The sequence below is a fragment of the Psammomys obesus genome, unplaced genomic scaffold (assembly GCF_907164565.1).
Source record: "Psammomys obesus unplaced genomic scaffold, mPsaObe1.curated_primary_1811, whole genome shotgun sequence".
NCBI classification, from domain to species: Eukaryota; Metazoa; Chordata; class Mammalia; order Rodentia; family Muridae; genus Psammomys; species Psammomys obesus.
In genome coordinates this window covers 31,097,697-31,123,875 of record NW_026585504.1, presented here as the reverse complement: position 1 = coordinate 31,123,875, position 26,179 = coordinate 31,097,697, and the positions used below count along the sequence as shown (strand labels likewise).

The 26,179-nt window shown below is 41.8% G+C and overlaps 1 long non-coding RNA gene and 1 other non-coding gene across 3 annotated transcripts in view; both read left to right on the top strand.

Moving 5' to 3' along the window:
- The window catches only part of LOC129671056 (uncharacterized), a 23,834-nt gene extending 178 nt beyond the window's left edge, over nucleotides 1-23,656 (top strand). Inside the window, exons 1-3 of one of the 2 annotated variants that reach the window (XR_008719310.1) lie at nucleotides 1,553-1,643; nucleotides 7,645-7,735; nucleotides 22,943-23,656. This is a non-coding gene — a long non-coding RNA (uncharacterized LOC129671056). Of the gene's footprint in view, nucleotides 1-1,552; nucleotides 1,644-7,644; nucleotides 7,736-22,942 lie in introns of those variants that run through there. The other variant, XR_008719309.1, reaches the window with a different exon arrangement.
- LOC129675329 (U6 spliceosomal RNA) lies at nucleotides 15,427-15,533 on the top strand. The gene has a single exon (XR_008719899.1). It is a non-coding gene; the product is annotated as a U6 spliceosomal RNA (small nuclear RNA).
- Nucleotides 23,657-26,179: the final 2,523 nt, after the last annotated feature.

Here is a 26,179-nt window from a genome sequence, read left to right as displayed (position 1 = left end):
TCTTCTTCTTCTTCTTCTTCTTCTTCTTCTTCTTCTTCTTCTTCTTCATCTTCTCTTACACTTGGATTATCATTTACCAAACTGCATGGCTAATTTACCATAAAAAAACACTTCTTACTACAGTTTGGTGCGGCTCTCTCCTCTGTGAGAAACAACTTGACTTGTGACTTTGCCCACTGTGCCAAAGTGGCCTCTACTGACTGCAGTGGCAGGCTCTTCCGTTTTTTCTCCCCTGAGGAGGAAGAGTAATGAAAAGCTCCTTACCTTTGTTCCTTGAATGGGGAGGGGATCTATGTTGATTCTGGGGATGTGGCTCGGAAGATAAGAGTGCTTGTTTAGCGGTAGTGCAGGCCCAACTCTCCCAGGTGAAAACTGGAGGAGCAGAAGTCCAAGGTCATCTTCAGCTACACAGTGCAATTGAGACCAGACTGGAATATGAGACCCTGTCTCAAAAACAAAAACAAAACAAAACAAAAAAACCTAAGCTAGAAAGTAAAACATTTACTAGTAATGTAACTATTTAGTGAGTTTGCAGATTATTTTTCACTTCAATCAATAGATTAAATATTTCTCTCAGTTGCCAAATTTATCTTTAAACATCTTGGTACACATGTGGAGATGCCATTTTCCAATTAAACCTCAGTTTTCACCTTGATTATGGAGCGTGGACATGGAACTGAGGAAATTTCAAATCTTGTTCTTGATTTGACAAAGCTGTGATAATAAGAGTCTCGGTGGTAGAGGTGTAATGCCTGCAGTCCCCTGGAGAACCAGTCACAAATTCCTCTTCTCTACTGTGTTTTTCCTGTAATGTTCCTAACACAGTTGTAAAAAAAGTCCATGCCCCGTGCCGATCATTGGAGTCTTTTGCTATATCTACTTCCATACTGTCCCTAGAATGTGAAGCCCAAGAAGACAGTGACTATGATATTGAAAATTCCATGGGGTCAGCAAAATTCCTGGCCTAGACCACAGCGGTCAGTCCCCAAGACCCATGAGGCAGAAGGAAAAACCAGCTGCCAAGTGTCTTCTGACCAACTCTCTCTCTCTCTCTCTCTCACACACACACACACACACACACACACACACACACACCTATTCATGCACAGGAACGAGAGATAGAGCTCTGTGGTAGAGTGCTCACCCAGTGAGTGAAGCCCCATCACAAAAAGAAAACTAAAAAAATGTAAGAAAACATGGAGCTAGCAAGATGGCTTAGTGGATAAAGGAGCCAAGACTAACAACCTGAATTTAATACCCAGGACCCACATGGTAAAAAGAGAGAACTGACTCCCAAAAGTTGTCTCTGATGACTGCGCCTGTACACATACACACACAGTTAGTTAGTTAGTTAGTTAGTTAGTTAGTTAGTTAGTTAGTTAGTTAATTGCAATGCTAATTTTAAGTTAGAACTTCTTGGGTACTTCCTATATGTCAGGGACTGTTCAACTGCTCAGTTTTTTAATGTATTTACTTAGTTGACCAGCAACACTGGAAGTTATATACTAATACTGTGCTTATTATATGGCCTGTAAAGCTAAGGTAGGTTAAATCGACAACTTGCTCAAAGTCACACAATTACCGACAGACACAATCAAAATTCCAGTCCTGTCCACTCATCTCCAGAGCCTGTGGCTTGTCAGGTAAGTCGGTGTTGACAGAAGCAAGACAGACCTTTTCTCTGTAGCTAGAATAAACCTGAACAAGTAAATAAAAGAGGCCTAAGGTATGTGTTCATCTTTGCTCTTTCTATGGATGTGTCTTGTTTGATTTTGGGTTCTTTCTTTCTTAATTTCTTTCTTCTCTGTTTCTGTTACTGATGTCTTAGATTCCTAAGGAGTGATTTCCACAAGAAAAAAGAATAGAGAAACAAGGTGTGCTCCGAACTTGTCATGTCTTGCATTTTAAAATAAGGCACATGCTTCCAACAGCGGTGATGAATTTATACTGGCTTCCTAAGCAGAATTCCTACCCATCATTTTTTTATGATTACAATTTAATTGTAGTTTAGGTAGGGACACCTCTAAAAATCTCCTCTCGCTTCAAGTGCCTGATCTTTCTGGTAACTCAAGATAATTACAAGCACTGAATTCAATAAACCAACTCGCTCCCATTTTATTCATATAAACAAGAGTATTTTGTTGGCATTGAATAAAGTTGCTGTTTCAGAAGTGCTGTTCTCTGTTCAAAGCTCAATGAAGTGAAAAACACTGGCACAAACCAGTGTCATTAATCCTGACATCAGGACATCTACAGCCCAGCCTAAACGGCTGAGATTAGACATTCAATTAGGGACCTGTATGGATAAAACTCTCCTCGATAGTGGAGGTAAAGAGGGAGTGGATGTATGCCTTGGATAATGGGAGTAGCAAGCCCCAGGAACAGTCACACCAACTAGAGTATTACTCTAGTGGGTCTTGAGCCCACCCACTCTCTGAGAAACAGAAACAGAAACATTTCAATTTCATACTCTTCACTGTGACTTTAGGAGGTAAAGTGGAGAGGAGAGGGAAAACACAATAGAAAAGAGAAATACTTCAATTTACAGTGAGCGTTGGCTCTGAGGGAAGGGTGCAGATGCCCCCCCACCCACCCAGCACCATCCTCAGAGCACCATGAATCATGCCTGTGAAGCAAGGGAAAAAGACAAAATTCTAATTCTGAAGAAACTAGTGTTCTGTCTGGCAGCAGCTTGTAGCCTCAAATGTTGCACCTCATCCTCCCTGCTTTACTACTTCTGAGAGAGACTAACTTTTCCTTTTGCTGCTCTTTGTTGTTGTTGCTTTGTTTTGTTTTGTTTTTCGGGATTTTTTTGTTTTTTGTTTTTTTTTTTTTTATTTTTGAGACAGGGTTTCTCTGTGTAGTCTTGGCTGTCCTGGACTTGCTTTGTAGACCAGGCTGGCCTCAAATTCAGAGTTCTGCCTGCTCCTGCCTCCCCCAGAGCTGGGATTACAGGACTGCACACCACTCCCAGCTTGCTGCTTTTTTAAAAATATGTAATGTAGTGGGAAATAGCAAGATCTGGAGAGGACAGGAACTCCACAGGGAGAGCAACAGAACCAGAAATTTGAACACAGGGGTCTTCCCAGAGACTCATACTCCAACCAAGTACCATGCATGGAGATAACCTAGAACCCCTGCACAGATGTAGCCCATGGCAGTTTAGTGTCCAAGTGGTGGTTACATAGTAATGGGTAGAGGAACTGCCTCTGATATAATCTGGTTAGCCTGTTCTTTGATCACCTCCCCCTGAGGGGGGAGCAGCCTTACCAGGCCACAGAAGACGACAATGCAGCCACTCCTGATGAGATCTGATAGACTAAGATCAGAAGGAAGGAGAGGAGGACCTCTCCTATCAGTGGACTTGGGGAGGGGCATGCGTGAAGAAGAGGGAGGGAGGGTGGGTTTGGGAGGTGGGCTCGGGAGGGGAAGAGGGAGGGGCTTATGGGGAGATACAAAGTGAATAAAGTGTAATTAATAAAAAAAAATACGTAATGCATGCATGCGAGGCTAAGAAACTGCAAACTAATATACCAAAAACCTTTCCCAGGTGGTCATTAAATGTCTTTTTTACCAATGTTTATCTCTTACCAATACATGAGGATAAGAGTGGGGGACTTAAAATGGATGGTATAAAATATGTAGACTATCATGCTTTTCTTAATTGTTTGTTTGTTTGTATTTGGGACAAGTTCTCGTGTATTCTGGGCTGGTCTCCAACTCTATGTAGTTGAAGTTGACACTGAACTTCTGATATTCATGTTTCTCATGTTAGCTACTCTTCTATTGCTGCAATAAAACACCATGACCAAAAGCAACTTACAAAAGAAATCGTTCATTTTGACTCATGGTTCCAGAATCCATAATGCAGGGGGGTGAGGGCCACTGGTCAGCAGCAGGCATTTTGAAGCAGGAACAGCAAACTGAGCAGGAAGCAGAGAGAGGGAACTGGCAGTGGGGTGAGGCTACACATTCTCAAAGCCCCCCCCCCCCCCCGTGACATACTTCCTTCAGCAGGCTGAGCCTCCTAAGCCTCCCCCGATAACACCACCAGCTGGAGACCAAGTGCTCAAATACATGAGCCTAAAGGAGCCATTTCTTATTCAAACCGCCACATTCCCCCTCTCCAGTACTGGGAGTTACAGGTGTGTGTTACGATGCTTGGTTTATGCGTTGCAGGGGGTGGCTTTGTGCATGCTAGGTAAGCATTCTGCCAACTGAACCATGTCCTAAGTAAGCCCCGCGGCCTGCTTTCCTCACTAAGCATTCCAGGATGAAGTTTTTCTCAACTCATTTCTGTATCTTCCATAGAAATTGTTATTTTTCCCTCCCCATAGTTGAGGAATTTGCAAAACAGTTTTTTGTTGTTGTTGTTGTTCTTGTTTTTTACTCATTCCCTTCCTCTGATTATTAATTTTTCTGCTATAATAGTATAGTTACTTCCTTTCTCTGTGTTTTCATTTGTTTCTCTGGGGTTCATTTTCAGAAGTCACCTTTGGTTCATGCTCCTGCAACATTTTGCCTGATGTTCTTTGTCACTCATTGGCCCTCAGAGTATGGTTTGGGGTTAAGATTTAAACGATGGATAGGTATATTCTAGATATTTTCGAGTTACACATTTTATTAGATACTTCAGAATCTAACCAAGCGAGGCGTATGACTGCAGTCCTACCACTTAGGAGACAGAGGTAGGAGAATCTAGGGTCCAAAGCTACTTAAGTTTCAGGTCAGCCTGGGCTACCTGAGACCCTGTTTCAAAATCAACCGGGATCTAATACAGCTGTATATTTTAGTGGATTCTTTAGACCACTGAAGAGATAGGCCTTTCATATTATGTTCAGCCACCACCGCAGCCGTGCAGAATTCACACACCCTGTCTGCTGCCATGTCCTAGGCTTTTGTCTGTGAGTAAAGACAGCCAGTCTATATAGCGCTGACAGAGATGAAGTGAGCATGCAGCAAGGCAGTAATTGTGTGGTGGGGACTGAGAAAGGGAGAACATGGCTGCTGTAGGAACACCCAGAAAAGCCACTAGCCCGAGCATAAGAGGCAATAGAAAGAGGCAGGCAGCTGCTGAATCATGGAGAATAATCGGTGTCAAGCACAGCACCAACAGTGGGGATTCTGAGTCACGGAGGTCTGGAGTGGTTCCCTCCAACTTACCCCGCAAGCATGAGCTCTTTAACGGTGGTATTATGGTGTCTCTCGGACTTGGGAGAGCAAGCCAACATCCATAACTGAGGTGCAACCTTGTCGGGTTTACCAGGGCACTGACCTCTGTGTTGACCTTTGGCTTTAACTCCTGCTTAGTCGCCGGAGGCCTTAATGGCCGGCATGACGTGCCTGGCCTAGAGGTTTTTCTCCAGTGTCTGAGGTATTGTGCTGCAAGGCGGTGTACCTGTGCTTGGCCCTGGGCTGAACTTTCGATGCAGAAACCAGACAAACCTGACAAAATTTCACCAGCAAGTCAACACATTGAGTACTGACAGAGAGCACTAAGATGGAGCTCAGTGGGAGAGGGCTTGCCTTGCGCATGCCAGGCATATTATGGAATTCAATCCCCAGTGCTAGGTGAGGTGGAGGATTCAAGAGGGAGGTATCTATGAGCACATAAACAGTTATAAAAACACAGATACTGAGGGAAGCCATTGGTTACAGCTGGCACTGTCATCTGTGGGAGAGCAAGTGTCTCTGTCCTTTATTTCCATAAACTCAGATGAGCAGAACTTTGAGAGGCAAAATAGAGAAGAACCCGGCTAAGCATCCCACACTAACATTAGAACACTTGGTATGGGATCTGACCGGGGCAAGTTACTTAGTCTTATGTGCGTGTGTGTATGTGTGTGCAGGTGTATGTGTGTGTATTGGGGTATGGGTGCATGTCGTCATGCCTGTACATGTGGAGGTTGGAGGAGGATATTTTATCCTATCTATTGTTCTCCTATTTCTTTTAAGACATGATCTTCACAAACACTAAAACTCACCATTTATTTAGGGTGGTTGACCAGCAAGCTCCCAGGATTCTCCTGGCCCTGCCTCTCAAGACTGATGTCACAGGCAAGAGCCACATGCTTTACTTTTTACATAGGTGCTGGGGATTTGAACTCAGGTCCTTATGCTTGAACAAGCCTTCTTGTGTACTGAGCCGACTCTTCAGCTTAGTTTTTCAAGATGAGGTTTCTCACTGGCCTGGAACTCTTTAAGTAAGCCTCAGGCATCTATCTGTCCCTGCCTCCCCAGCACTGAGATTGCAATCACGTGCTGCCACACTTGGCTTTTTAAAACGTGGTATTGGGATTGAACTCAGCTCCTCGTGCTTCCAAGGCAAGCACTTTACTGACTGAGTTATATTGCCTCAGCAAAAGGTACTTCGTCTAAACTTCCATTTCTCTTTTTGTAAAGTGGAGTTCAAAACACCTTCTACATTAGCTGTAACTACTATAACAAAAAAAAAAAAAAAAAAGGACAACCAAATAAAATTGCTTAAACATTTGTCACTGTTTCTCTCATACCTGAGACCCAGAAGGTTCCAGGGTGGTTAGGCAACTGTGCCATCCTTAACTCCATACTTCCATCTCTGAGTACAAGGTCCAGATCACATGCTTATAATTGCATGCCAGCCCCTGGGAACACGGTCAAAGTCACAAATGCCAAGTTGTTTGTAAAACCCAGCCTGGAAACAGCACACTTCCTTTCTGCTCACATTCTTCCTGCCAACCAGGATTTGGGAAACTGTGACATGTACTCACTGGCTGAGCATGTTTTTAGCCAAGTGAAGCATTTTTTTGTAAAAGATATTGGTAGTCAACTGGCAGCATCGGCCACGTTGACCTACTAGAACTATTGTGAACGCTAATGGGGAAAGTCCTGAGGGAATCAGTTTTGAATCTTCTCAGTTATAAGAATTTCCACTGCTCTTCACCTCATGTGGGTCTTTCATAGGCTGTTTCTGATCTTTAGAAAATCTAGCCAATTTTTATGTTAGGATATGACATTGTGTTTAGCCCCATAGAGAACACTCTAGTTCTGAGGCTGCCTCTGGCCGCTGCACATATGGCTACAAAGTCACATTGTAATGAACTATGTGCCAACCCAAACCTTCCCACCCATTACCCTTTCAAAGCAGTTTGCAACATTTATATTGCTCCTACTGTAACCAGGCTCCAGGGTTTTCCCAGTATTAACCTATTTAATTATGAATCCAGTGAGCTTCACCTTCCAAAGTCACGTAACCAATTAGTGATGAGGTAAGAATTCAGACAGGGCAGAAGCCCTGGAGATAAAAATCTCAACTCCTAGGCTGTTCGGAAAGCAACAACGTAGACAGGGAGCCCTGAAGTGAGTGTCCTATCTGCTTAGAGTATACCTAACACATTTGACCCCCTCCTGCCCCCGTAGGATGTGGCTTTGTAGGAAGCCATGTTTCCTATTCACAAAACCAAGAAAGATCACAGGGTAATGGCATTGTGAGAAAGCACAGAAAGAGGTAGTGGATTTATTTGTGAGAGCTAGTGTGAGTCTGAGGAACAGCCCAAGGGTACTGTTCTGGTCCAAGAGGGACCAGAAAAAGCAGCTGGAGATGGGAGCCTGTCAGAGCAACAGGGAATATGAAAAAAGATCTCAGGTCTCCTTCTTTCCCTACAGCAAAGGGCAAGTGACGACTTGGACATCTAAGATGGTAGAAATGACCTTTTCCTGAGAAAACATGACCATTAAAAGACTTCATTTCCACCAGGTAAGAGGATCCCCTGGCCCACTTCTCTGAAGCTCCTGTTCTAGGATTGGTGACATAAACACATTCAATTCGGAGACTTTGTGACATGAAGCAATCATCTCTTAATTGTGCCAAATGTCAAAATCAATTGCCTCATGAAAACAAAGGTCAATTATGGTAGTTAAAAAAAAAAAAGCATGATGTCTGCACACTCAACTGAGTCAGAGATAATGTGTATGTGTATGACATACAAAGATAACAAGCAAACATCCAAAAATCTAGATCAAAGGTAAAAACAGTTTGCTCTTTTTTGTACTGCTTCTGTTTGCTCTTTTTGCAAATTTTAGTATTACACTGAAGTAAAAATACACCCCTTAAGATGTAAATATACTCTCTGAGGAGTTCGTATGCCAGAATTTTTTTTCAGACAATACCAGAACGATAAAGTATTCAGCAACGGACTGAGAAACAGAATGGGGCCCAAAGAGTACCTTATGTAGGTTAGGGTTTCTAGATGAAGAAACAGAGTGAAGAGAGTGGAGCTCCACCTTCCCCTACATCACATCTGACCTTGGACCTAAAGCGTTTCCACAGAAACAATTTGAAACAGGAAGAGAGAACTTTAAAATGTAGGAAGGTGTAAACACAGAGCCAGGTGAGCTACACTGAGAAATGGCTATAGGACTCTCCAAAACTGTCTCTGTATAAAAGATTTCACATGTTAGTACTTATATAACTCCAAGGTTCCCTGACAAGAAGCACTCTTAAGCTTATCCTATATCTTTCCTGCGGAAAGGAATTACTGGACAATGGACATTCTTGTCTGGCTTTTTCATTATTGTATAATCAGTCACGTGTTTAGTAAACATCAGCTAGTCTCATCCTTACGGGGCCTAATTTTATAGCCACCTTTGGTGGTGTTTCGAACATGCCCCTATCTTGCTGCAGGCTCAGGCTGTTAGGCTTAGAGATTACTCGGTGTGTTTTTCTGTAGCCAGAAACCCTGAGAACAGGTCTCGATGACAGGAGTTGATTGTATACAGGGAAGGTACTCTGCCTTGTACCAGCATGCACTTCTCAAACACGCGCTGCTATTATCTAAGTGTCGGTAGTGAACCTTGAACAAAGTATCATGATGTTGGAGAGAGATGGGGCCCGCTGATGCCCACAACAAACAGAAGGTGCCTAAACTGCCTGCTTTTGTGTCAACTTCACACAAACTACGGTCTTCAGAGAGGAAGGAGCCTCAGTTGAGGAAATGCCTCTGTGAGATCCAGCTGTAAAGCATTTTCTCAATTAGTGATCAATGGGGGAGGTGGTCCTGGGTTCTCTGTGAAAGCAGGCTGAGCAAGCCGTGAGTAGCAAGCCAGTAACAGCACCCCTCCATGGCCTCTGCTTCAGCTCCTGCCTCCAGGTTCCTGCCCTGTTTGTGTTCTTGTCCTGGCTTCCTTTGGTAGTGAACAGCAATGTGGAAGTGTAAGCTAAATAAGATAAGCCCTTTCCTCTCTAACTTGCTGATTGGTCATATGTTTTATCCAGCAGCAGTGCCCCTATCTAAGACAGTGCCCCAAATACCATCCTCCCGACTCCTTCTGCCCTGGAGTGAGAGCTTCAGGATAGAAGCAGAGCATATCGCAGGGCAGAGGAACTAAGACATCAGCAAGATACATGGTCAAAAGCTTTGTATTGGGCAGGCAGTGTGCGCTTAGTGCCTGCAAAGGTACATGCTTTTCTTCTATTACATTCCTTGTGTTTTTTTCTTTGCCTCTCTCCAACAGATCAGTGTGACATTCCCATGACCTAAAGATTAAAAAATACATCATAAGTAACCATCAGAGATGATATATACCATGAAAAAAAACAATCATCTGTCAGCCCATAAATCGTCAGACCAAAGCCAAGATATTCTTTGCTTCTCTTTCAAGATGCATATGTTAAAGTATGGAAACAATAACAACAACAACAAAAAACAAAAACAAAAAAAAGAAAGAAGAGGAGGGGAGGGGACATTAAGAGTACAAACGTGTTGGAGAGCCCTATCTGTACCGTGCCAGATGGCCCAAACCCTCTCCCCCCAGCCATTTTAGCCACCCTTTGCTCTTGTGAATGGCTGTATATAGGAAATGACAGACAGCCACACTGTCACTGCAGCCAAACTTGGTACACACACTCCTTTCCTCCAGAGAACTGGTGTTTGTGAGCACACAGCAAGGCAGAGTTGTAACTACATGCAGACTTTGGAGAAAGCAGAAATGTTGGCAGAGAGTAGATCTCAGCTCTGTGCTGCTGAGGCAAGCACTGGGAGTCGGGATAGTAGGAGAAACGTGATTGTGTGGGAGCGAGGCCCGGGGAATGCAAGAGAAAGCAGGGCTTGGGGTGGCTTTGGGAGGACCGCAGCTCTCCAGGGGAGGAGGAGGGCCTGGCTTCAAGAACCCACAGCGCTCTGGGAAAGTGGCTTTTGGCTGTGAAGAGGTATAAGGGGACAACACCCTCTTAGAGTCACAGTTGCCTAGGAAATGGCACGACTAAACACCATTTGGTGTTTCACCATAACCGCATCTAAGGAGTTTCAGCTGGTTGGAACCATAGACTTGGAGTGACCCCAGTTTGCCAAAACCTCAAACCTAACTGAAACTTGTTTCCCAGCCAGTGAACCATGATACCTGTTTTGACTAACATACAGCCCTGTAGAAACCTCCCTTCCTATGCACAGTGCTAGAGTTTTGATTTATTTTGCTTTAGTTTGGTTTGTCTTGAGGTACTGGGGACGGAACTCAAGGCCTTATGAATCTAAGTGAGCACCCCGTCACTAAATCCCATTTCCAAGCCCTCAGTGCTAGTTTTTAAATTGTGAATGTGTGACCCTTAAACCTTGATTCTTCTCCTTCGACAAAACTTTGATCTTTTTTTTCAAGTGTTGAGACTCCTCCGTGTTTAGTGAAAAGTTAGGGATAATGTGGACAGGAACTAAAGGTCACTCCAGCCCCAGAAAAGTCTTAGGAAACCAACAAGGGTCTGGAGGGCTCAGCTAGCGCTTCCTAGTGTCAAGTGGTGAGATAAGAGAACTCCGGGGAGGTAGCCATGGTAGTGTCACTCCTGGAATTGCAGCTGCTACTCCTGGGATGCCCTTTACCCCAGCACCCTGGAGTTACTGGTTACAGCAGCAGTGAGAAGATAGAAAAGCTCTGCTTGTGAAAGCTGACAGCATGGCTCTTCCCATGGAGCCCAGGTCAATCTGCCATCTTGTCTACCAGACTGTACCACAGTCACCATGACAACTGCCACCTCATTTTATTTAGTTGCCATTGTATCCACAGTCTTTTGCTACCCTACCTTGAGATCATCTCCTGGTCATTGTTGATATGTCGACCATTTGGAAGACCAACTATTCCAATTTTCCTGGAACCAAGTGGTTCCTTGGAACATGGTACTTTCTTTTTCTTTCTTTCTTTTTTGTAGAATTTATATTTTTAATTTTATGTGCATTGATGTTTTGCCTGCATGTATGTCCATGTGAGAGTGTCCAATCCTGGAATTAACAGACAGTTGTGAGCTGCCATGTGGGTTCTAGGAATTGAACCCGGGTCTTTGAAAGAGCAGTCAGTCCTCTCAACCACTGAACTCTCCCCTCAGTCCCTGAACATGCTACTTTCATTGATAAAATGAAGAAGGTCCCAAGGAAACAAGGATATTTGGTCATTCTTGTTTTATTTTGTTTTCGTTTTGGAAGGGCTTTTTTGTTTGTTGTTTGTTTTGTTTTTGTTTTCTGACTTTTGGTTTTCTTTTCTTTTTAAATTTAATTTTATTTATATATTTATTTATTATAATTGATTCACTTTGTATCCCCACTGCTGCCCCTCCCTAGTCTCCTCCCAGTCCCACTCTCCCTCCCTCTTCTCCTACGCCCTTTCCCTAGTCTGCTGATAGGGGAGGTCCTCCTCCCCTTCCATCTGACCCTAGCTTATCAAGTCTCATCAGGACTGGCTGCATCATCTTCCTGTATGGCCTGGCAAGGCTGTACCCGATGGGGGCAGTCTTTTCTTTTCTTTTTTCTCTTTTTGAGGGTTTCTTTGTGTAGCCTTCCTTGGCTGTCCTGGAACTCACTCTGTAGAACAGACTGGCATCAAAATCAGAGCTCCACCTGCCCCTTCCTCCACTCATGCATCGTAACGCATACACCACCCTGCTGTGCTACAAATGTAAACAAATAATGTAATTTAAATATATTAATTAAAATGTGGGGTCTGGGGCTTTAGCTCAGTGGTAGCCTACTTTCTTAAAAGCCATATATGCTCACTTCAAGTGCCTTAGAAAATGGGTGGAAAAAAACAAATGATAACATCCCAAACCATCTCAAATCCCACCATCTTTAAGACATATAGAAAATGTTACTATTTATAGCTCTTTGCTATACATCTTATATTTATGGTTGTGAGCCTAACTTTTAATGGCTGAGCCATCTCTACAGCCTGCTATATATTTTTCTATTTTAATCTATACCTAAATTTTCACTAGGAATAGGCCTTAAATAAATTGAGATCATATATAAATATTATGTTTGTGCTTATTTTAATAATAACCTACTCTTTTCATGTCTTCATTTACCATACATATCTTTTCATTGTGATAAATATTCTACATGATTATGTTTGTTGGTGGATTGGTATCCCATGTTCCATGGTAGTTCATGGATCTTGAAGTTGGATGGTTAGCCTGATAGGTAGCCAAAGAAATTCTCTTCAGAGACTCTGCTAAGAAGACTTTTTTTTTTTTTCTGGAAGGCTACCTTCATTTCACCCTACCCCACCCCAAATTTTTCATTATTCCAATTTTCCATAATACTTTAAAGTATCCCATAAAATATCTAGAAATGGGCAATTCAATTAAATCCAAAAGAAGAAATAGAAAACCCAGAAGCACTCTAGTCTGTTTGGCAGTGATCCATATGCTGCAGACAGCAAACCATTCCCAAAAGCAAGTACAATAAGCAGAAAGTAAGTCAGCTGCCAAACACTGGTGGTGCCATCCAAACCAGAGAAAAACAATTCACAAGAGCTGAATAAGGAAACCAGAAGTCAGGAAGTCACAAAGGAAAGCTATCTTTAAATCAGAATAAGAAGGCAGATATGAAAAGGTTCAATTAAAGGTTACAAGAGATAATGGAACAGAAAATCATAAGAAATCAACTCATACATCATATGCCACATGGAATCTAGGAATAATATTAACATTTGGTGGGAGGAAGGGTGATACAAAATGAAACCAAGATGTAAGAAGGACTCAAGATATGCCAATGATCTGTGTTTGGTCCTATGCCTACTTCCGTCAGGTCTACCAGGCATCTCCTCTTCCATATATGATTTGTATCAGCCAATCCTTTCTTCTTCGCATAAATCAGTTTGAGTTGAATTTTTCATCACTTGAACTGTGTAAACCTTACACAGTACAGAAATGTCCCAGGGCTGGGCATTTTACATAACATTTGGTATAAAGTGAGATATGATGCTTCTACTTATCTGAGACACAACAGACGTGTTCTTGATAGGAACTGTGCAAGATGCTGGAGTCTCTAAATCTTCTGTAAAATCTCACTAGAAGTAGAAATTGGCCCATGTGGCTGGGAGACTGAAGAAGACATTGCTACAACTTGGGAAGTCCTTCAGCTCATTCAGCACATTAGCAGAACATGAGGCAGAACCAAAGTCCAACTGAGAACTGGGATATGCGCCAAGCTCCATCCTGTTTTCAAGAGAGAAAAATTCTCTAGAGCTAGATCAGGTCGTTGATGGCTTTCTAGACAATGGTTACTTGACTATGAAGTTAAAGAGAAACAGGTTGAAACATGTTTTTAAATTTTATATGCACTGGTGTGAAGGTGTCAGAACCCTGGAACTGGAGTTACAGACAGTTGTGACCTACTATGTGGATAATGGGAATTGAACCAGGTCCTCTGGAAGTGCAGCCAGCGCTCCTAACCGCTGAGCCATCTCTCCAGCCCCAAAACATTTTTAAAGATACATATTTTCAGAGATACTTATGCTTGATGAATAGTGAGAGCTCATGATTACAGATAATCCCTGAATTATGATGTCTCAATGCGTGATTTTTGGACTTCATGATGATTCCTAAGTACACATTTGGTTGGAACCATACTTTGAGTCTTGATTGTTCCCAAGGCTTGGTGATGTGCTGTGATTCCCTGTCACAATCTACGGCAGCTACAGTTTGTAGCAGTTTCCTGTGAACCAAGAGATCATGATATAAACAACCAATATCTGACACTGAACTGAGTTACTAAGCTAGAATATTTGGTAGACTATGTAAGTGAAGTATGCTTTGGACTTGGGTGTTTTCAACTTACAGTGGGTCTGATTAGATAGAACCCCGCCATAAAATAAAAAGCATCTATCCTGGCCATTAAGGACACCTATATTTTTAAAACCATGGAATACAGAATGGGCTTACAATTGGTAAAGCTTTCACAATACCTGTCTCTCCGAAGCCCTTTTTAGATATGACAGATTTTCAGTGGCTAAGGGGCACCCTTCAGAAAATACAGCAGAAGTAAACAGAGTAACCAGCCAAAGAGATCACATTTCTGATGAGAAAGAGGAATTTTTTTCCCTGTCCTCTGCAGTACTTGAGCTCTGGAGTGGTGACTACTGTGTCGGGTTCTTATGTTCCTTTCTCAAATAGGTTTAGTTTTGTGGTGTTTGCTCTGCTCTCCGTGTTGGGGTAATGGAGTGATCAAACACTATTTACCACTCAGGTATGGAGATGCTTCCCAATAACCCCAGCAGTAGAGAAGGAAGCAAGAGGGTCACAGTAAGTTTCAGGCTAGCCCAGGCTTCAGAGGCAGACTCTGTCTCAAACACAGAAAACAACCAAGCAACTGGCACCCCTTAGCAGCATTTACCTACCAATATAGAGTCATAGTTAGATCCTGTTGAGAGGACTGAATACCATAAGGGAATTCTTTGTCAAAGTTATGCTTAGGATGACAATGCTTAGGAAAATGAAAGCCAAAGTATCCCGTGCATAGCAAAGAATCATATCCAAGCTCACACTGGTAAAGAGAAGCTATAGGGCAGAGCTTGTTTACAGTAAAAGGTAGCATTGTAAACCATCTTTGTGTGGGGGCTGGAAGAGACAAAAACTGTCCTATGGACAAAAACTGACAAACTTCCAGCTGGCTGAATGACTAGATCTGTTGTCTTCAGTATCACTGTAGGACAGGAACTCTGAACTTCTAGTTGCACAACTCGCAAGTTACAAGTGCTGACAGGAGTGGAGGCAGCTCCAGAAATGTCCACCAGGATAGAATCAGCATCAAGAAAAGGAGAGAAGAAACTTCCACTCCAGATGAATATGCAAAGAAAATGTTAGAACAGGGATGCATTCAGTGGCCCATACATAAAACCCTAGCACTCAGGAGTGAATCTAAAGCCAGCCTAGGCTATATACAGTGATCCAATATAATTTGAAAGAAAAAAGATAAAAAATTAAGAGCATGAAGAATAGCAAAGTCTAAGTTAAAAACTCGATTACAGAAAATTAATTAAATGCTTTAAAAATACAGTTACAAACTGCTCTTAAAATTATTTTTAAATGGGTATATTTAAGAACTGTAAGAAAGTTGTAATGAAGCAATAGCATATTTTTAAAAATATTAGAAAGCTAGAAAAGCCAGATTAAATTAAGAACCAACTAAAGTGCTCGCTTCGGCAGCACATATACTAAAATTGGAACGATACAGAGAAGATTAGCATGGCCCCTGCACAAGGATGACATGCAAATTCGTGAAGCGTTCCATATTTTTTACACCTAAAGAAGATAATCAAGAAAGCGGACACGGGATATGATGATCAATCCTCATTTAGAAAGACAAATGGGATATGCATTGAACATATGACAGGAGTCTACCGCAGAAGGCATCTGAAAGACTCTACCTAGCAGTGTATCAAAGTAGATACTAAGACTCATAACCAAACCCTCGGCAGAGTGCAGGGAATCATATGAAAGAAGGGGAGTTTGATGTGGAAAGGATAGGAGCTCCACAAGGACCAAATATATCTGGGCACAGGGTCTTTTCTGAGATGGACACTCAACCAAAGACCAGGAGAGGATAAAACCTAGAACCTCTGCTCGGATGTGACCCGTGATAGCTCAGTAATCAATTGGTTTCCCATAGTAAGGGAAACAAGGACTATTTCTAACAGGAACTCAATGACTGGCTCTTTGACCTCCCCACCTCCCAAGGGAGGAGCAGTACTGTTAGGCCACAGAGGAGGACTTTGCAGCCAGTCCTGAAGATACGTGATAAAACAGGATCAGATGAAAGGGGAGGAGGTCCTCCCCTATCAGTGGATTTGGAAAGGGGCAGGGAGGAGATGAGGGAGGGAGGGTGGGACTGGGGAGGGAATGAGGGATACAGCTGGGATACAGAATTAACAAAATGTAACTAATGAGAAAAATAAAATTTAAAAAAAAAAGAACCAACTAAAATACTAAACATCCTGCAAATGAAAAATACTGCCATAGGATGTGGGGAGAAAAAAAACATTTGATGAACTGGATATACAAGCCATCCGCTTTACACCGGTACTGTCAATGGAAACTTATGTATAACGGAACCATGGCCTCACCTTGCGTGATCCTATGACAAATGAACACAGCTCTGATGTGTGCAAGTTCAGTTAACATGGCACCATGCACTCCAGACAAAATCAGACAGAATTAGTGAATCCTGTAAGTTGGTGTAATCATTTTCTGATATAAGAGCACAGAGCAATAAGGATGTTAAATATGAATGAGGGCTGAAGAGATGGCTCAGTGATTACGGGAGTGTGCTGCTCTTACAGCGGACCTAAGTTGAGATCTCAGTGCCTAAGCTAGGCAGCTTCTATCCACCCACAACTCCAGATCCAGGGGATCCAATGTCCTCTTCTGGTCTCCAGGGGTGCTCACACTCGTTTGCATAGACACAGAGAGATACACACACACTCATGACATAATTAAAAATAAAATCCTTTTTAAAATAAAATATGAATGAGAAATTAGGAAAAATGAAGATTAGATTAGTGGGGAGGGGATGTAATAAATGTGTTAGGGTCTCCAGAAGGATAGAATGACATAGACCTTCTAGATTATAAAGCATATATTAAGTAGAGAGAATGACATATAAAAATAACATCAGAGTCGGTCATAGTGGCACACACCTATAATCCCAACACTCAAGGAGGCAGAGGCAGGCAGAACTCTGTGAGTTCAAGGCCAGCCTGAGTCCAGGACAGCCAAGGCTACACAGAGAAACTCTATCTCAAAAAACAAAAAACAAACAACTACAACAACAAAAACAAAAGATAAGCTATTATAGCAAAGTTGTAGAGCAGCTGGGTATATCATTTAAAAAAAGAAAAATGTAAAAGCTAACAAAATTCAAAGACAGTATAGAGACACAATTTAAAATATCCTAATGGCAGAATCCTCTTCTCAGCAGTATATGCTCAAAGACCTTAGAGGAGTGTCTTTTAGGGAGAGATCAATGTGAGTTTTTAGACCCAGCTAAATAGTAATGCTATAATAAAGACTTTTAAAACCTGATGGGTGCTTAATGAGAGAACAATTTTGGGGTGTACTTTAGCAAAAATATGGGGTGGGGAAAGAAACCAAAGAGGAATGTAATAATGAATTAAGGTCATGAGAAAGGGCTACCCAGCCAGCTTGGTATGCGAACCCTAACAACCAGGAACACAGAACAATAGATGTCCAACTAATGTAGCTTAGGGCAACATGGCCAGCAGATTAAACTGGACCATGAGAGGAGAGAGGAAGAGGGACACCAAAAGAAAAGCCTCCAACCAAGGCAGCCTGGGCCAAGAGGCCAAGAGAAGGGTAGAGCCAAAATTGCTGAGTTATATAGGTGTCAGGAACCCCAGTGCCTAAGGGGAAGAGGTTTAGGGTTGCAGGGTGAGAAGTGCTGGGAGGAGCCACAGGTATTGAGTGATGCTGGGAGATGGGGGGGGGGGGCACAGGCACTGAGTGATACTCGGTGATGGACAGGCCAGCATCTGCTCCGAGGCCTAACAGATCCCATGTGCAAAGTAAAGCTAAGGTATGACTACATGGAAACTATCTCTTCCCTAAAGATGAGTTTTATGGTTTAAGGGTCTAGGGGAGGCTCTGGTGTGGTCTCAGTCAAACAGCATAGAGGCCATCGAGCAATAAAGTCCACATGGCGTCTCCCCTAAGGATGGGCTCTATTGTCTGAGAAACAAAGCTAATGACAAAGGTCTAAGCAGGAAGCGTCAGGGATAAACAATAGTGTGTATGGTGGCAGTAGCGGAGACTCAGATGTGGCCTAACCCTAAAGATAGCACAGATCATTATGCTCTTAGCAACATCCACTTCCAGCCTTTTGGGTGGAAAACATGTAACAACTCCTCCATTGAGGAGATAAACTGTAAGTGTTTAATAATCCTGTTTTCCCTAGTGATTATTTGTGAGCACGAGGACCTCGTGCCTTTTATAGGACATTCTAGAAAGAATAGTTATTCTTTCTAAATTAATTAATGCAGGAAATTATTACAACAGCAGTTTTCTTTAATCAGCTAGTTCTCCAATGACCGACACAGAGAGACTATGATTTATTATTAAGCTGTAAGCACTATGCTGGGCATACTCTGAGCTATTCTAATCCTAGGGTCTTTAAAACCCACATAAAAGCTAATCACTTGCCAATCTGAGACTGTTGAGCAGCTTCTGCTCCATGAGTCTGTCTTTACAGCCACATGTTCATCGTCCATCTTGTCCATCCAAGGTAACTGCAGCTTTCACTTCTACTGCTACCTCTCCTCCTATCTCCTCTCTTCTCCTCTTCCTCTCTCAACTCCAAGCCCCAGAACCTAAAACTCTGCCTCTCTCTCTTCTACCCAGTCATAGGCCTCAGCATCTTTATTTAGCCAATCAGGGACAATTGGGGAACATTCATTTTCATCACATAGTTGCTAGAGATAGTTCATTGCTCGTAACAGTGGCCATGGCACTGACATCAGCATTTGAAAACACAGTTGGACCTTCCTCCAATAGGCCATACTTCCTAAACCTCCCCAGACAGCACTAGCAACTGGGAACCAACTGTTCTAATATATAAGCCTGTGGGGGATATTCTCATTCAATCACCACAATCCCTTACCTCTGCTCATACATCATATAATTGTTCCTTCATGATAATTCTCTCAGTGTTCTCTTTACTGCTGTTTTCTGTTAGGATCCCGACTGATATGAATTGTACAAAGCAAAATGATGAGCTCCATTTTGATGGAAGTGTCTGGAAATAGTATGGCCCTGTCTTACACAACTCTATGGCTAGGACAGCAATTCCCAAACTTTAGAGCTTAGAACTCATTTAGAGATTTTTAGAATTATGGAAGCCACAAATGGCTTTCTTTGGCTAATCTTTGGTATTGAATATGTCTCTATCCATCTATCCATCTAATATGTATGTATGCATGTGCATATAATTTGAAATGACAACTGAGAAATTTTAAACATATAATTATTTGTTTCACAGTAGGACAACAAGCTCATTGTCTGTTAATATAAGTAACACAGTTTATGTAAAAAAAAAAACAAACAACTATACTTTTTAATGTTACGGAGAATAAGGGCCTTGCTTCACAAAGGCCTCCATTGTCTGATACAGCAGAGAACAGTTAAAGTCTCATATCAGCCTTTACATTCCATCTCTCGCAATACCATGTCATGTAAGTTTGGGAAATTCCACACACGGATGCAAATTAAAAAGGCTGATAACAGCTTACCTGTGAGATAGTTTTGACGTGGTTGAGCCTTTAAAGGGGCTCAGGAACCAACAGTATTTTCCAAATCATACTTAGGAGATCAAATTATTGGAACAGACTAATGGGTGCTGGCTTAGGAAGTTACGATCCTTAGATTTTAACTAACTCTGCTGCCTCCTAGCAATGCAATCTTGAGAAAATTACTTGACCTAAAAAAAAAAGTGGTTTCCATGTTACTAAGTAAAAGATCTGAACAGAAGAACTGAAAAACTGAGAAATTTTACTCACAGTAAAATTAATTTTAACCTGATAGTTGGCGTGAAGGAAAATAATAGCTACCTTTGAGTCACTATGGAAGTTAATTCATGGGATGTCAAAATGATTCATCTGAATGTTAACTCCTAAATGTGGGCACTAGGAAAGCAAAGAAGAAAAGTGCAATGTCATTAACTATGACTCATGTTGTTGAGAGGTTAACATGCGTATTGGATCGCTCAACCTCTTCATTGCCAAACACTGAGCAAAGATAGTATGTGGTCTTGATGAGGCATTATACATTTTCCTAAGATAATTACAACAACGATTTCCAACTTTTCATTAGCTAGGAATGTAAGGAGTACATGGCCAACCCGAAGGATATTGGGTGTAAATGTTTTGAGCTCAAGACAAGGAAAGCAATAGTAGACAAAACAATCTTATTAAATGCTGAATGGAATTCATGTATTTTTAAGAACCAAGTTTCAGGCGGAAAAAAAAAACAAAGCCACTTCCATTCTTGCTTACTGTCTGGTTTGGATGGAGGGCAGGACTGGCTTTTGTAAGTCTCCCCACCCTTCCTGGGATGAGTCCAGCCCATTGAGCACCTTTGTTCTGGAACATCCAGTTAAACTGGATCTCTGGGGGGTGAATTTTGCTCTCAGATACAAACCTGAGAGCAGTTTGTATCTACTGCACAAATATTTCTTTGTCTATATCGGAGTGGGGGATGCCCTTGTATCTGGACCTACAAAAAACTGTCACTGGCGTACTGTGCTGGTGATGGTGGGAGATGTCAAGAGTAAGAGTCAGTTACACTATAGACATGTGTTCTGTTTAGAAAAAGCATCTGTTTAGTTTGTAGAGCTTGAAGAAGGTACAGTTTGGTTTGTTATAATGTGATCTAATCTATAGCTACAAAGCTGGAGTGTCAGACTCTTCACCCTTGTGCCTACCATCAATTGGAGCCATTATTGCAGAATTTACCTCCTTTTCTGTTTTCTCCAAATGTGTAGTGGTTATTAATTTTCAGACTCACAGCTTAAGACTTTTAGGTAGATATATCTCTGAATGGGAAGGAATCGAATTCTGCCAATCCTCAGTTGTTTCACATTCCACAGATTTTTACTGGGTACCTGCACAAACAGGCCCCTGATGTTCTATAAGACAGTCAAGATCTCTGCTCCATGCACGCCATGCTCTAGCCTTCCTCCAGGTTGTAGTTTCACAGTTTCAGGAATTAGTTAATCAACTCTTCCAAAGAGTAACTTACTGACCTTGAGGGAACCATCCAATTCCCCCTTCCAAATTATCAATTTTAGAATAATTGCAGGCTGGGGTGTAGCTCTGTGGCAGAACTCATGACTCAGTTTTATGAAGTCCCAGGTTCAATCCCTAGAATTAAACATAGAGATAACTCTGAAGAGGTTATATCTATGTGTTCGGGTTCAAAGTTGGTTGGAGAGCTAGGCCTTGAACTCTGCTTATTGCCCTCTTGAAACTTCACTCTTAGGTGACACTCTGTTCTCCTACTATTTCCTCCCCAACTAAACCCAATTTCACATTCAGGGTGCTTATATTTGCTGATACATGCAGGAATCATGACAATTGTCCCTATAAAAGAAATACTTTGTCTAGAATTTCTGCCACCTGCTGGAATAGAGTTGTGACATAAATCTGCTTTTCATGAAACTTTATTTTTAAAACCAAAGTCCAACAGAAAGCTGAACACATGGGAAGTATTTAAACATAATTTTGATTGATGGGCAATATTAAAAGGTAAATATTAAATAATAGCATCAATCAACAAAAGAAAACCTTCATGAAAGTTTACCTTTCATAATTATAAAATATTATTTCCTTTTAGCTTATTGAATTAACAAAGGAACTTTATATGACCTTTGGACTAGAAGTTTAAAAAACATTCTAGACTGATGAAATTGTGAAATATATTTGAAAATACAAAGAGAAACTGAACTTGGCTGGCTTTCCCTGTTCCCTTCAGGGACCAACTAGGCTTAATAGCCTTTAACCTATTGTCCTAAGCAGAGTACATCAATTTATAAGACAATTATCTAGTACCACCATACTAGCTGTCTCAATAATATTTATTTTTTATTTGTAGTATTTATTTATTTACTTTTTTTTTTCAGATAGGGCCCCACTGTTTAACTCTGGCTGTCTTGGAAACACAGTATGTAGACCAGGCTGGTCTCAAACTCATAGAGATCCACCTGCCCCTGCCTCCTGAGTGCTGGAATTAAAGGTGTGCACCACCATGCCCAGCACAAGATTTCTCTTTTTAAAAGACTCAGGAAAAAGATTCAGTACAAAGTTTGTATGATCAGGAGGAATTCAGGGAACAGCAGAAAAAAAACTCCCCCTATGGAAAAAGAAGGTAAGAGGAAAGAAAAGAAAGACCTACAGTATGTATGACATTGAGATACGTATTTCACACATTTTCCTTCAGTGGGGAGGACTCTGGCACCATTTCCGTATCATAAGTGAAGAAACTGAAGTTCAAATTTGTCACTTGGCCAAAATTACATGACCAGGATTGCAAGTGCCAACTTCAAAGTTAAAAAGCTGCCCAGAGCTGGGCATGGTGGCATAAGCCTGTTAATTCCAGCATCCAGGAGGGAGGCTGAGTTGGATCAGGCTTGGAGTATATGTTAAAGACTATACATTAAAGACTATACGTTAAAGAAAGAAGGAAGAAAGAGAAAGAAGAATGGAAGCAGGGTGGTAGGGAATGAGGTAGGTAAGGAGAGAAGGAAGGAAGGAAGGAAGGAAGGAAGGAAGGAAGGAAGGAAGGAAGGAAGGGAAAGAGGAGAATGGGACCAAGAAGGTGAAGGAAGGAGGGAGGAGGGAAGGGGAAAAAAACAAGGAAAGGATAGGTGAGGTCATTTTGCCCAGGACCCTATGGTAACAGGCATCTAGCAGTTTGGTGAGTAAGCAGCTCTGTTCTACCCATCATCTCAAAGTAGCTCACAGAGGCTCTGAGGTTCTGCAGATTGACCCTTAGATGCCTGCATATCCTCTCAAGGACTTGTGGATTCTGTGTTTTTGTTGTTTTGAAGGTAATACTTAGAAATCTATAGAAACCATATCGGATAGCCAATCAATGCCGTGATGTCTCAGTGCGGGCATTTGTGTTTCTGTTCATATGCAGGGGCAGCCATGTTCATTTGGCCTGGGATGTACTGGCAAACCTGTTTGGCAGCCTTGGGGGTGGCATACCCTCTCATCAATATGACAGCCACTCTCCCACATTTGTACCCCGAGAATTTTTTGTTTGGTTGTTATTACTGCTGTTCATTGCTATCCATAAGACCATACCCTTCTGTTGTAGTATCATAACCAAAAGACTATCAAGGTAGTAAATATGTTAAGACACGAGCACTGTGGGACATCTGTGTGAAAGAGACTTCAATGGCTTTCTTGGCTTATGATAGGGAATTTTTCCTGATGCTTCATTAACAAAACAAATGAAATTTTCATATGATCTATGCATTAATTTTAAGTGACTGGGCTAAATACAGATTGTGCTAATGCTAGAGACCTCTAAGTCACCTCTGGCAACACCACTGAATACTTTCACTTGAAAATGTCATGCAGAGAAGTCATGTTGTTATGGCAGTTTAATCATATGAGACCTGGCAGCTTAATCCATGCTTTTGTTCTCAGCAGATGAAGGCAAGCTGACATCTGCTACAATGACATCTAAATGACATCTGTCATTTAGGCAAAGAAAACTTCTGAGCAGCTGCATGATGTAAATCAGTAAGATGAACGAAACTCAGATAATATAATTACCTAATACATAAACTGGTTCTCTTGGGGGGGAAAAATGCAGCGGTAATTGAGAGCAATGTCTAAAAAATGGAGAAACACAAATTCTATTAAATCTTGTTTGCTTTGTTTTACAAAATCAATAAATTTTCTCAGTCAATGAACTATATTTGTTATATTTTGGGATATATGGTCCATCACATGGAATGAGTTCCATAGCAGATATCCTCTCTCTCTTGCCCAGCCATTCATTTAGTCTGCTCATAGAAGTATCCTGGATTGTGTTTGAATGCCTGCCTCTCCACTGTGCACTCTCCCTGTGACTAGTGTGGCCTTTTTGATGAAACAGAGCATTCCCATCATTGCAGAAAACTCTGCTGGATACCACTGATCCAAGATGATATAAACTAATATTCATTACAGCATTTTGTAAAGTTTAAAGCATTTCTTTTTTTATGTGTGGTTTGTGTGCATGTGTGTGTTCACATACAGAACACCCAAAGTTATCGCTGGGTGTCTCCCTCAGTTGTTCTCCTCTTTATATTTATTGAACTCAGAGCTCACTGATCAGCCACGTTAGGTAGCCAGCATGTAGGTGGCCACCGTGCCCTCCCACCTTCTAGATCCAAAATCCAGTCCTCCCATTTGCCTGGCAAGTACTTTATCCACTAAGCTATCTCCCCAAACCCTCAAAGGGCTTCTATTAGTCTCCAGTGTCAATTTGACTAGATTTAGAAACCCCGAGAAAACACATCTGTGGGTGTACTTTGAGGTTCTTTGCAGAAGGGTTTACCTGAGGAGGGAAGACACACCCTGAATGTGTGTGGTATCTCCGGTTGGGCTGGGGACCCCAGACTGAACGCTAACATTCCCCTCTGGCCCCCTGACTGTGGCCACCTCACCCTCCCTCCACCAGGCCTTCCCGGCTGTGATGTACTGTGGTCCTTCTCAAACTGTGAGCCACAAAGACACCCTTCTTGGCTGAGAAGATGACTTAGTAAAGGGGTTAGCTTGCAAGCAGGAAGATCTTGATACAGTCTCCAGAATCCATAGTAAAAGCCAGGTATAGTGGCACACTTGTAACACAGCACTGGGGAAGTGGTGACACAAGAATCCCTGGGGCTCACTGTCCACCCAGCCTAATTTCTGAGTCTCAGGCCAGTGAAAGACCTTGTTTCACAAAATAAACAATTAAACAAAAACAAGTGGAAAAACCAGGTGCTTTGGCGTATGCCTATAACTCCAGTGGTAGTAGGAGGATCCCTATGGCTTGCTAGCCTGTCAGTCTCCAGAGGTTCAGGGAGATAGCCTGCCTCAAAAAATTAAGGTGGACAGAAATTGAGAAAGATGTGTGGTAAATATGCCGGGTGCAGTGGTGCATGCCTGTAATTCCAGCACACAGGGAGGCAGAAACAGGCGGATCTCTGTGAGTTCCAGGCCAGCCTGGTTTACAAAGTAAGCCCAGGGAAGCCAAGGCTACACAGACAAACCCTGTCCTGAAAAACCAAAAAAGAAAAGAAAGAAAAAGAAAAACTTGCAAATAAAAAATACTGTGTACTGAAGTTAATCAGATCTGAAACCTGTATGTCTTAATGAACTTCCATAAAAAGTTGCTTTGTCAGGTATTCAGTCATAGAAACAGCAAAATTAATATACCCTCACATGCAGTTATGAGAAAGGAGCAATTTTCTACAAATAACTTTGAGTTCTCATGGACAATAGCAAGCTTTGAGAAAATCTTTAGTGCTTTAATTAAATGATTATTACTTAATTGTTTTTATAAAATAAACAGGGCATTATGTAATGCCTCCACTCTGGTGGCTCTGAGCCTTTCCTGATTGCTCAATGAGAACACAGAGAACTCTGACTATACTTAAGTGGAGGACAAGGCTGTGGCTATGATCAAAGCTTTGCCCTCAGGAGTTACATAGGTTTGAGTTTGGATTGCCAAGTGAATGAGAAGGATTAGAGACTCTGATGGTTAAAGTTACAGTGTCCTGTTCCAGAACTCCTGCTTCTAGACTTATGGCAACAGTTTTCCCTTGCTATCCCAGCTCTCTCCCTACACTCAAACTGCTGAACTCAAGAGCAGATGTCACTGGACAGCAAGGGATGTCTGTATAAGAAATAAAACACCCCTAAAAGCCTTTTGTCCTTAGAAGTGTCTCCCATAGAGTCAAGAAACGTCACTCAATACCATTGGCTTTCGTTCCCTAAGCACACAGAGCTTCTCCCATGGTCTCTGCTTATGCTTTTTTAAGATATTCTAAAAACTGAGAATCATTTGGTTTTATAGTATACAAAGAAATTATTGGTTCCAAAGGTCTTTTAAACTAGTATCTGTAGAAACACAATTAGAAATTACTATAGGAGGGAAACAGAGACATTTAAGATTCAGAAGATGAATAATATAACTAGTGTGAGACTTTATTAATAAAATGTGACTCAAGCGATGGATAGTAACAAGAAAAGAAAACCGTTACTTCAAATTATGAAGGTGTGCTTAATTTGGAAAAGTCTCTGCTTGGATTTTATCTAGTAGAGAGGTAACTGTCTTCTCTCCCATCTCCCAAGATGACTGAGGAAGGATAACCAGTGCATTTGAAATGAATGATTA